The following is a 12,908-nucleotide window of genomic DNA, read 5'->3' on the forward strand; positions in this document are numbered from 1 at the left end:
CTCGCATTTTTTCACTATAATTAAACGTTTTCGAGAAAATCGCTGATAATTGAAAGGGGAGCACTATTAAACCCTCTTAAACTTTTAAATTAGAAAACGCGAAGTGAGCTGTTACTATTTTATTTTTTGTCAGATCAAATTAATTTTATACAAAAAATGATAATTTTAGATTTTTTCATGACTAACTAGATGTTGCTCTACATGTTCAAATTTTTGATTGGAAACATAAGATATGGGCCATCAAAAGGGTAGGCCCCCCCCTTCCAAATCATTTCCTAACCATAATTTTCACACCATTTTTTGATCCAAAAATGTCAAGAAGACCCAAGACAATTAGGACTTGAACATTTCCAAAAGATTTGACGTATAACTGTAGTCATTATTCCAAGTAATCGATTTTCTTCAAGCAATTTGCCCGGGTTGTAGCCCCGAGGGGATGCACTTTAGGACACATATTTATAGGAAAAAGTCTTATTTTAACTGTAACAATACGCTCTTAAAATGTTTGCATCGAATTTTGTAATACCCTCTATAGCAATGACAGCATCTTACCTTGTATGGACGCCAGGATTGTCTGGAAGAGAGATTGTAGACATGTCGCAATGCTCTTTTTTGCAACTTAAATACAGATTTAAATAGCGTCATGCTCAAAAGCATACTCCATATCTGAGATGTAATTCCATAAGAGCGAAATATGCCCAACCTTGTTTCTCACAGTGCGGATGGAAAAACATAAAAAACACTTACTACACAAATTACTAATATGGGTTTCAAACTTCAATTTGCTATCAGTAAAGAGTCCCAGGAACTTGCATTTATATAAATATGCGACACAGTAATTATGCCCCATTGCTATATTTCTGACGCAACATTTAAAGTTTGAAAGATTAGCCTTGAATGTATTGAAGATTCAAAGGTTAGCGTTACACCAATACTCGACTTGTTTAAGATCTTCATTAATCCTACCATGTAACAAGTCATTGTGATGCCACAAAATGGTAGTGTCATCGGCAAAACCTGCACACCGGCCATACTCAAGTAAGCTGGACGGATTATTTATATAGAGCAGAAACAAAAGAGGGCCCAATATTGAACTCTGATGAACGCCAGAATAGATTTCTAAATAATCAGATGTGGAGTTTGCCTAACGTCATAAACCTCCAATTTCCTTAATAAACTATTATGGCATACACAATCCAAAGCTATAGAGATGTCAAAGAATAAATGCGCCATTACCATAATTAAGATTTAAATATAATTTTTGCAGTACCTCAAGGATAGCGTCGTTAGTGCCTTTAGACTCTTGAAAACCATATTGAAATTTATTAAGGATGCTATGCTATGCTTGTAAGAAGGACAAGTTCTTCCCATGTTAGCTTCTTCTGTTCCTTCATCCATGTTTGGACTATCTGGATACCAAAATCGTCCTGTTGGTCTCTTATTATATCCCCATTTTACCAAGTATCATCAACGATGGAGTATTTTTCCCCTGCCCATTGATAATGTTTGCAGTCTTTTAGACATCGTCCTCTTTGTAGAGCATTTGTATTTCCATAGATTATCTGCTCGGTGTTCAGTTTCAAAGTCAAACTTTTATAGCTTCTCTATCGATCTTGCCACTTCACGCTCCGGATTTTTTAACTGAAGGAGCTGATCGTTCAGTTCGCTTTCAGGAACTTATACCACACATAGAGGTGCTCTATCGCTTTGAAGACTCTCGAAGAGTGACGCAATAGTTAGGCTCTGGCTTGCACAACGTCTTACTAAAATAACCAATTACTTTTTCTTCTTGGCCATTCTGGCTTTGGGATAGCCGTGCTCCTAGGCCACTGCAAGCGTCGATTTCCAGTACAAATTTTACTTTAGATAAAGGATAGCTCAGTCGGCTTGTACAAAGCTTATTTTAGGAGAAGCTTTCTGGTCTTGGAACCATTGGAATTTCCATTTTTCTTTTGTCAACTAGGTCAATGATTCTGCGATGTTGGCAAATTCCTCAACATAGCGCCCAGATACTACACAGCCCTTTGAAACAAATGAAATTTTTTTAGACTCAATTTTAGTCCAAAACCTCCTGGCTTCAGAAACACTTCTTCCAGATTCTTCATGTGGTCTTGAAATAGTTTTCCTACCACAATAATGTCATGAATGTAAACCATGGAAGTCTTCCAGGCATTACATATAGCACCCACTAGAAAAGCCATCACTTCCCAATCTTCAGAGGCTAAATCAACTTGCCAGATCGACACTATCTGGCTTCTGATCTTCACCTAACCGTTGTAGCACCTTTTTGAGTAAATTCTTGAAAGAAACCGTTCTTTTACGTATTCCGCGTCAATAAGAACGTCTCAAAAAATCCGAACGAATGCGCCAGTTACGTATGGGCCGAGGGTAACAAGTTTTAAAAAAAACAAACTTTTATTTAAAATACCTCGTATGAGTAACAAATTTATTTAGGGAGGATTCGTACGTGGAACAAAATTAAAGAAAATCAAAATCGGGGTTTAACAAAAGTACAGAAAATAGGTTAAGCTAAACAATGAAGTCGTACTCAATGCATTTTACCTTATATTTATAACCTTGCCTTATCTAATAGTAAAGGAGAGTTATTTAATGTAAACATCAGCTATTTTAGGGATGTAACTTGCGCGGGAATATATAGCGTACGGTATATTAACTTTTTCTTCACTGGTAATCATTTTAAATATTAGCAAACTTATTTAAATAACAAATAATAATTGAGCTTAACAAGATGTCATGTATTATGTCAATTGAAAAATAAATGAAGAACGCGTCAAAGCGCAGCCATTCAAGAAATCAAAGCTGTCTATGCCATTTTTATTCATTAAATGCGTTTATTTATGTGACTTTGTAGTTTTTTTCTCCTTATGGGCTTATTTATCAACCGATTTAAAAGATAATCATATAAAATTATTAAGAAAAAGAAACCACATTTCAAAAGTGACAATGAGAATGCGTTTAACTTTGAACACATTCAAAAATTTTAAAAGAATATTTTTTCTATGAGTATAAAATAGAAAGTAGAAAATACAGTATCATTGTTTTCAGAATATTATTTTTTATCGAAATACGTAACAATACACCCAGTGTCCCATTTAAAATAAGAAAGTTAGTATAATTTCCTGTTAAAGCGGAAGTGATGGAAAACAATAGAATATGCCAAAAGATGCTCTTATAACTATTCTATTGATATACCAAATTTCATTTGTTTTTTTTCTTGAAAAATAATAATGTTTAATTTTATCTAAGAAGCACATTCTCGATCATTTTGTCGCAATCTTAAAATAATACCCTATACCTATAGTTTGACCATCGGATCTGTGTCTACGAAAAGAATGCGGGCGAAATTTTGAAGCGTTGTCACGTCTTACTGCAAAAATGAAATAGTATAGAATAAAAAGTAAATATAATGGTAAAATTCAGCTATTTAATCATAAAAAAGATAATAAATTATGTAATGCAGTTTAAACCATATTTTTTTGTTCTATTTGCTAATGTTTTGCATATTATAAAATCCAATATTGACTAACATTTATCCGAAATTCCTAATAAAACTTACAAAGCCGGCAACGTAGTGCTTTCGCGGAAGCATCTTGCTGTTTGGGGACAGGTGATTGGTTGATGACATCGCGGCCATTAATTTATTATTTTTATGCAGCTCTCTGTCTTTCTCTATCTTATTGGATCGCATCCTACCAGGTTTTGTGTAATTTTAGGAATAATATCGATTTCTTGCGGATTCAGTGGCGGCGGCGTATGTTAATACTTTTGAGCTATTAAACTGTTTTTATTGTTGTATTTTTAGGTACCTACTTAATTTATGACCTATGACTTTTGAGTAGTGTAGCATAGTTTAGTTTATTTGCTATTATTGTTGCTGTTTTGTTGTTGTTTTGTGTTATTTGTTTTTTTGTTGTTAAAGTTCATAATTTTTAACAGTTTTGGTGTTATTTACGTTAAAATGAATAACTTTATTCATAGAAAGACAATTCATAGCCAGGCAAGGAAAGTGATTGCGAATGTTTATAGGTAAGTAAAATGATTATAAGAGAATTATAAAGCCTAAGCACAGTTATAAAAAAAAAACATTAAAATAAAATCATAATTTATGCGACACTAAATTTCAAAAATTATCTGCCTAATGTTGTAATAAATAAAAATCATATTCAATGAAATAAAACCAAGCTCGATTGCTTTACAAACAAAAAGATTTAAAGTCAATGTTGGTTATTTTGAATATAAAATGTCTATAAATATAAGTAATATGAATTGGAACGACGACAAAAAAAAATCGAATATCAGGATTATATACTTCGGCAAAAAAAAGACCGCGAATGACGAAGGTGGAACAAGACGACAACTTTGATTTTCAAATAGTTAAACACCTAATAAATCAAATTTATATAGGTTTAAAGTTGTGCCTACTAGCAGAAAGCTGTTGCAAAAATTGCCAGAAGAAGAAAATATTTTTCAAAAATAACATCTTTAAGGTATAAATACCAAAGAGAAATGAAAAAACACCGAGCCGAAGGTCGCAATATTGTCTATTTAGATGAAACTTGGATAGACAATGACCTAACGTTTAAAAAATTCTGGTAGAGTGAGACTGTTACTGGAGTGGTTAGCAATATATCTTCAGCAGGTACAAATTGATTATACTTATTTAAATAATAATTTAGATTATACATATTATGTAGTAAATTCAATGTTTAAACAGCATAATTCGGATTATCTGCCGTGTGCTTTCCCTCGCGATATCCAGGCATCGTGTACGGCACTCTTATTTTAAGTGAATAAACTAAGTAGGTGTATTACAAATTTTGTGTTTTCTTTACTTTACTTTTATCTCAAACTTCCCTAATCTTGTCTGTCATTTTTTTATTACATATTTACAAATAAAATATTTTAGAAGACCTTAATTTTCAAATTAATATCTTACCTACAAATACCTATTTTAAAATTAAAACAACCATATTTTTTAATATTTAATACATTCAAATCTGTGTAATCGGTTTATAAAATTTCGCACGTCACTGGCCATTTCATGAATGAAATGAGGCGGGTCTAGTCTACAACCACGTTCCCCGCACCGATACCGCTTAGCTACAGATTGGTTGGGCAGACTTTATAGTTATAGTCTTGTACGAAAATAATGAGCTTGTAAGAAAGTAACAGATTTTTCAAATGAAGGTGCTCTTGACCAAAGTGATTTTTTCATTTATCATGATAATATACGAAGTCTTTCTCATAATTTTATTAAGTAAGAAGCATATCTGCACAGCTTTCATAAAGAATTCAATCATTGTCCTTACCGAATCATTCATCATACAAGACTTAAATTTACTGCAGATATCAGGGATACGACTTATTATATAATGGAGAAAATATTAATAACTAGGACGCTAAAATTATTTATATAAGAAGTGATTTAAAATTCGAATTTGAAATACTAAGCCTTGATGTTTTTAAAATTATAAATTTTAAAATAACATTAGCCAAATTGAAAATTAAGGCAGCTATTTTATTACTCTGTAGCTATAAGACAATTTAAATGGAAATTGTGGAAATAGACATTATTATTAATTACACACCCTTATGTTAAGTTAACCTTATGCTAACCTGCCTTAATACTTAATACCTTATGTTAACCTTATGCTAAGTTTTTTTTTAGAATAAATTTACCAAAAATAAACACCCCATTAGGACAGCGTTTTTACACGTATCTGAGTCGAAAAATTCATTCAGTATTCCCTGCTGGCCTTTTTGGGATTAATCTTATACATATAAGCCAACCCAGAGAGTATAATAAATATATGAAAGACTCTAAGAACAAGCAGATGTATATGTTTAAAAAAAATCCAGCAGTAATACTATAATGATATTGGCAACTCTGCGAATACCAACTGTGCTTCGTCATTCTAGAAATCACCATTAGTGAAGAATAAAAGTAAACTGAAATAAATCGGACTAAAGTGTGTGAAGAACTGAAAAGGGAAGGAAAGAGATTGCGATACGTCAGAAAACAAATCAAACTTACGAGAGCGGCCTCGTAATGCATTACTTGAGGAAGGTAAACTAACCCGAACGATTTTGTTTTTGCTGTAGTAACCAATATCAGTGCAAAGTTTGGAAGCTAAATTGTTTGAAAATTCCACAAAAACGGATGAAAGGTCATTAAAGCAAAGCCAAGAGAAAATTCTGCCAGATAAGAAGAAAAGATTTTGGAAAACAAGAAAGATTTAAAAGAGGAAATTTGGGAAAAAAATATTCTTTGGTGATTCTTTTGTTCAAGAAGAACAGGACCAGTATGTTAAAAAGAAATTGTAATGTTTTATGATAAAAGACAATCGTAAGATCCGATGTAGTCAAGTCTGCAGCTAAGGTTTGACAATCAAAATGGCGTTTACATGGCTGATAATATGTTTGAGAACATGACCAAGGAAGGCATCAATATACCACTTAACAGTCTATGATCTTTACCGGTAGTATATACTGTTAAAGAAGAAAGAGGCTTGACCAGATTCTGCGTAAATTACCTGCAGCTTAATAATGTTATTAAAAAGGACAGCTATTCTCTTCCTCCCATTGACGACACTTTGGACACCTTGGCTGGATCTTTTCTCCGCTAGACATGAATAATATTTTAAATAAAAGTTTGTTTTTTTAAAACTTTGTTACCCTCGGCCCATACGTAACTGGCGCAGTCGTTCGGATTTTTTAAGACGTTCTTATCGACGCGGAATACGTAAAAGAACGGTTTCTTTCAAGAATTTACTCAAAAAGGTGCTACAACGATTAGGTGAAGATCAGAAGCCAGATAGTGTCGATCTAAGACAGCTTTTGGACTATTTTGGAAGACAAAAAGTAAGAAAGTACCGATCTAAGGTGGCTTTTCGTTCAACCAATCACTAGGAGAACAAAGATAGACAGAGAGTACTGATCTAAGGTATCTATCCAGTAATCCAGAATCGTTGGACGCGTTGTTGTTGGACCCGTGAGACAGGAAAAGAGAGAATCGGAAGAAGAAAAAGCAGCTACAGACAAGAAGAAGAGTTGGACTAGACAGAGAAGTCATCAAATCCCAATGAAGATATTAATTCTTACCTTATTGTAAGTCTTAACATTTTTATTAATTTTTGTACATATATTTTACCTTTAAATATTCGTATATCAACACAACAAATTATCAATGGCATATTGATAGCGGTATACACAAATATTTTTATATTGTATTTATAGTATTATCATATTATTTTCGACCATATATATATTATATATTATTTTATTTTTATTCTACGCATTTAATCATTTTATTTATACTATATTTTATTTTATGATTCACGTATTGGTATATCTAATTTTTGTTTTTACAGTATTGATTATTTTTCGTACGTATTTAATATTTAAACTTTGCAAAAATTGAGTCGAATTCTGATAATAACGTAAACTCTTTAATTTCGATTCTAGATAACTTGAATTTAAAAGAAATGGCCCCACCAGATTATCAACTTTTAAAATATCAATCTGATAATATTCCCCGTTTTGATGGTAACCCAAAATTATTAAATCGTTTTATAAGCGCTGTAGAAAATTTACTTAAAGCTTTTCAAGATAAAACCGATCCAAATGCATCTATAAATACATGTCTTTTTGATATAATATTAAGTAAGTTTACTGGCAGAACCGCTGAATTAATTGTTTCTCGTGGCGAATTAAATAAATGGTCTTTAATAAAAAATGTGTTATTAACAACTTTCTCGGATCAAAGATCTATTGAATGTTTAATCCAAGATTTGATAAATTTAAAACCAAATAAAAATAAAAAGTTGCAAAAACCCGGGAAAACCAGAAATAATTCATATTAAAGAGTTAAAAAGACCTCTTGTTACAGATGGTCCTTCGCCTTTGGAGCATCCCCAAAATACCACTACTTAAATAATAATCCTGGAATTTTACCTTACAAAATAGGAAACGCACAAAAGGTAATAAATCACTGGACTTTTATACAAATATTTGACTTGACAAACTTAATTCACGAATATGATAACATTTGTAATAAATATAATGAACTCAAAAATAATCTTAATATTTATCCTAAATATTAAAATGAATTTTTCAACTCATTTATAATAACAGACAATTTACAACGAAAAATTGAAGAACAAATTAATCAAATAATTCCTACTAAAAAACGTGAAAAACGAGGCTTAATAAATGGATTAGGTAGTATAATAAAAAGTATTACAGCTAATTTGGATAACGAAGATGCCGAAAGAATAGATAAAAATATCAAAATTCTAAGACAAAACCAAAATAACCTAAAACATTCCTTAAATCAACAAATGACAATCCTTAGTAAATCCGTTAACACTTTCCAAGAATCTATAAAAAATATATCTCATAATCAAGAAACATTAAAGAATCGCATTAATCAAATTTTAGAAACTATGAATCATTTTGAACTAGAAAATGCCTTTATTTCCGACATTACTCGAATACACGCAACTTTTTCCCAAATAAATACACTTTTTCAAAATATATATAATATTTTCCATGAAATTGAAGTAGCCATAAGTTTTGCAAAACTAAACGTATTTCATAATGCAATTGTCAACATAAAAGATTTCCTAATTGAACTACAACTAATAAAAAAGAATCTAGGTCCTGAAAAACTACCCTTTGAACCCTCAGTAGAAACTATTTTGTTAATAGAAAATACTTTAAATATTAGAAGTTACGTTAAAGAATCAGAAATCATCTTTATTATAGAAATACCTCTGGTAGAGAAATACAATTATAATTTGTATCATTTATTTCCACTACCTACAAAAAATAATAATAATCATTTTCAAATAATTGTTCCCAATTTAAAATATTTATTGCTAAATGAAAAACATTTTGGATATTCTAACCAACCCTGTAAAAAAATTGCAGAAAATGGATATTCATGTAATCATATTCATTCTGAATCATTCTATGAAAATATACCCCTGTGAGGTACAGTTACTTAAATATAATTCTAATAGTTCAAATTGTAAACCAATATCTATAGATATAGAAGATACACAAATCCAAAATATTAACGATAATACGTGGATTATTATAACAACTACCGATATTGTAGAAATAGAATCTTGCGAAAACTCGCAAAATAACATAATGTTTACATAATGTTTTGGTACTTATCTCATAGAACTAAGTTCACCATGTATGTTAAAATTAAATGATATAATTATTAAGGCTTATAAAAATACTAAACATACTTTTAAGAAAATACCATTACCTAATGTATCGTTTAACTTTACAAGAAACACTGTATATAAAAAAGTAAAACTGCTCAATCTTAATAATATTAATTTTAATAAATTTGATCAATTACAGAATGATATTAATTTACAAAAAAGTGAAAATAATAAATTACTTAAAAATCATATTTATTATAATAGAACAAGTATTTGGACAGTTTTACTATATGTTGTAATAATGTTATTAATTATAGCATTTTTATGGAAGTCTCTATGGCCCTTTTTCCAATTAAAACTTAAAAATAGCGAACCTTCAAAAGAAGATAATATAATTGTTTAAATTTTATATAGGACATTTTGCATTTGACAAAACATTTGAACGAATATCCGCTAGTTTTTGGTTCCCAAAAATACGCAAATTTGTTTATAAGTTTGCAAATTCTTGTACAAACTGTATGTTTCATAAGATCCCCTTAGGTAAACGGCCTGGTGATTTGCATCCCATACCAAAAATTCCCCGCCCATTTCATACAATCCACATTGACCACCTTGGTCCGTTTTGTAAAAGTAAAGAAGGCAATAGTTATTTAATTGTTATTGTTGATGCGTTCACACAAGTTTTATTTTAGAAAAGTCGTTAAAAACACTAAAGCTAAATATGTTGTCCAGGAAGTATCTGAAATTATAAAAATATTCGGGGTACCAAGAAGAATAATTACCGATAGAAGTAGGGCATTTACTTCTAAGACGTTCAAAAACTTTTGTGAGGAGAAACCGTTCTTGACTCGTTGGCCACAATGGGAGCAGACAAAGATGAGGATGAATGGGACGAAAAAATCATCAATATCCAACTGGGCCTTAATAACACCCTCAATAAGGCCATTGTGACTTCACCGTCCGAAGCATTATTGGGCTACCGATCTGGTCCGCAAAATCTAGCCTTTGTAGAACCTGAAGATCCTGTTGATGTTTTGGGATTACGCTAGTCAATAATAGATAAAATAGAGGCCAGTCAACATCGACAGAAGGCCAATTTTGATGAGCATCGCGTCGGACCAAAATCCTTTAGCCCAGGCGACTTGGTGCTCATAAAAATTTCCTCTATTGTTAGCACCGGAGATAGTCGGAACTTGGTGCCCAAATGGAAAGGTTCATTTAAAATATCCAAATGCCTTGGAAATGATAGGTTTGAGGTGACTGACCCTCCTGGTCAGAAAAAGTCTAGGATCTATTATACCTTGGAGTCTATGCTTCCGAGCAAATGAAGAAATGGGTCACTTTTGATGACGTTAAATAAGGTAAGATAGTCGAAATGTGTGATCATTTCTTTGTCAATGTTTTATATTTAAGCCGTTGAGATGGCTCTTGGGCACCTTAAGAAGCCGTCAGAGTTAGGAATCTCTTAGCTGTGAATAGATATAAGCCGTCGGGAAGTAATGTCCCTGAGTTTCAATGAATTTTCATACCGTTGGGCTTTCTTGAGGAGCCCTGGGTTCGATGAAGTGAAATTTGGTGAGCTTCTCTGGGTCTTCAACCGTCAAGAAATCGCTCAGCCTTCTTGAGTAAAGTGCATCCCTGAGATGAGGCTGTCGGTATAGTTCCCGAGCCTAAATGCTGTCGGGATTACTTAGTTAAATCCTCCGTTGGGAATTTCCCTGTGGCACCATATTTTATAGAATTTAATGGAATTTTGTTTCCATACTTCTTATTCCAGATATAAGTGATAAACAGTAGACAGTCGACCAATATCCGCTCAGGATGGCCGAATGTGAGAGGCTCCTAATAAAGCTAACCGGAATAAATCTACTCACTGCAGTTATTCGCTCCAGAGGGGAATCTAAAGAAATATTGTCCACGCTGCATCCTAGTTATTTACCAATGTTTTTAATATACAGGGTGTCCCAAAAGTATGGACACACCCGAAAATCTTGGGAAATATGGGCGCTAGAAAAAATCTTTAAATACAAGAGTTTCGGGGAATCAATCGGTGCATCTGATAGTGACCTTAAACTTGACCTTCAAGGCTATTTAAAGGTCAAAGCGATTTTTTTAAATGGAAACCCCTATTTTTGACACCGGATTCTGAAAGAGCGGAAAATTTTACGTCCGGGTATGTATTGAGGTATGAGGTTGAAGTAATCCCGAGAGGTCAAATAATGACTTCTTAAAAATCTTGCGAGTTCAGTGGTAAAAGAAAACAAATAAAGGTCATACCCTAGGTAAGTCTTAACGAGGAATCCAACGGTGACCTTGGATTTGACGTTGAACCTCATTTTCAAGGTCATTTGAAGGTCGACCTCATTTCTTCAAATGGAAATCCTTATTATTTGACCTCTTGGGATTACTTCAACCTCATGCGTCAATACATACCCGGAGGTAAAATTTTCCGCTCTTTCAGAATCCGGTGTCAAAAATAAGGGTTCCCATTAAAAAAAATCGCTTTGACCTTTAAATAACCTTAAAGGTCAAGCTCAAGGTCAAGTGATCTTAACACCATCAGATTCCCCAAAACTTTTGTATTTAAAGATTTTTTATAGCGCCCATATTTCCCAAGATTTTTGGGTGTGTCCATACTTTTGGGATACCCCGTATATTTCTTATGCAGATTTCTGGGAATGTAATGTTGGGCAATTTTGCATACAAACGTTTGCTGTGAGTTAGTCAGTGAATTGTTTTCTTGCTGTTAAGACTTGTTCGTTAATTATTTCACTTTTTTTTTAAATGATAAAGTAGTTTATAATAAATTGAAGTGTATTATTGCACACATGTAAACAGTTTTGTATTAAAATAATTGATAAACCTCATATTTTTTCTGTTTTTTTACCGATTGTGTGTACCTTTGTTATGTTAGGTAAATATTAAATAAAAGACGTAGTATTAAGATATTGAAAAAAATATTATATTGAAAAATGTATTCTTTTATTCTTAAATAGTGATATGACGTTTGATAAAATATGATGTGTTATGTCACTTGAAAAAAATACGCGGAAGTGTCATTTCAATGTTTTCTGTTCATTTACTTTTGTGAGTTAGTTTTTTTCTTTTTATGGGCTTATTTATCAACCGATTTAAAAGATAATCATATCAAATTATTGGGAAAGAGATACCACATTTTAAAAGTGATTGTTCCCAATAATGTGCTATTTAAAAAAATAAAGTAAATGGTAAAATTAATGGTTTGGACTGTTTAAATACGCGTGTAAAAGATTTAAGACATAAAATGCAATGAAAACTATTTTTCCGTGATAATTTGATTAACCATTAAAACGTTCAACGTATTCATGACACCCTATTTTAAAATTTAAAAAAATTATTTTTCTATGCGTATGAAACAAAAAGTAGCAGATAGAGTACCATTGATTTCAGAATATTATTTTTTATCGAAATACGTAATAATATACCAAGTGTTGTTTAAAATAAGAAAGTTAGTGTCATTTCCTGTTAAACCGGAAGTGATGGAAAACAATAGAATATGTCAAAAGATGCTCTTATAACTAGTCTATCGATATGCCAAATTTCATTTGTTTATTTTAAAAAGTAAAAAAGTTATTAAGTGATCCTTTTTCCCGTGTCACCCGGTATATAATAATTCTATAAATTTGAAATTTCTCTACAATTTTTTTTTTTAATTGGTTCGAAGTGCAT

General features: G+C 31.8%; 1 protein-coding gene across 1 annotated transcript in view; it reads right to left on the reverse strand.

The window, feature by feature from the left end:
- Positions 1-12,908, reverse strand: part of LOC126742055 (5-oxoprolinase) — a 144,588-nt gene that overhangs the window by 20,551 nt on the left and 111,129 nt on the right. The gene's annotated exons all lie outside the window — the stretch shown is intronic.

This window comes from Anthonomus grandis, chromosome 1 (assembly GCF_022605725.1).
Source record: "Anthonomus grandis grandis chromosome 1, icAntGran1.3, whole genome shotgun sequence".
Taxonomy (NCBI): domain Eukaryota; kingdom Metazoa; phylum Arthropoda; class Insecta; order Coleoptera; family Curculionidae; genus Anthonomus; species Anthonomus grandis.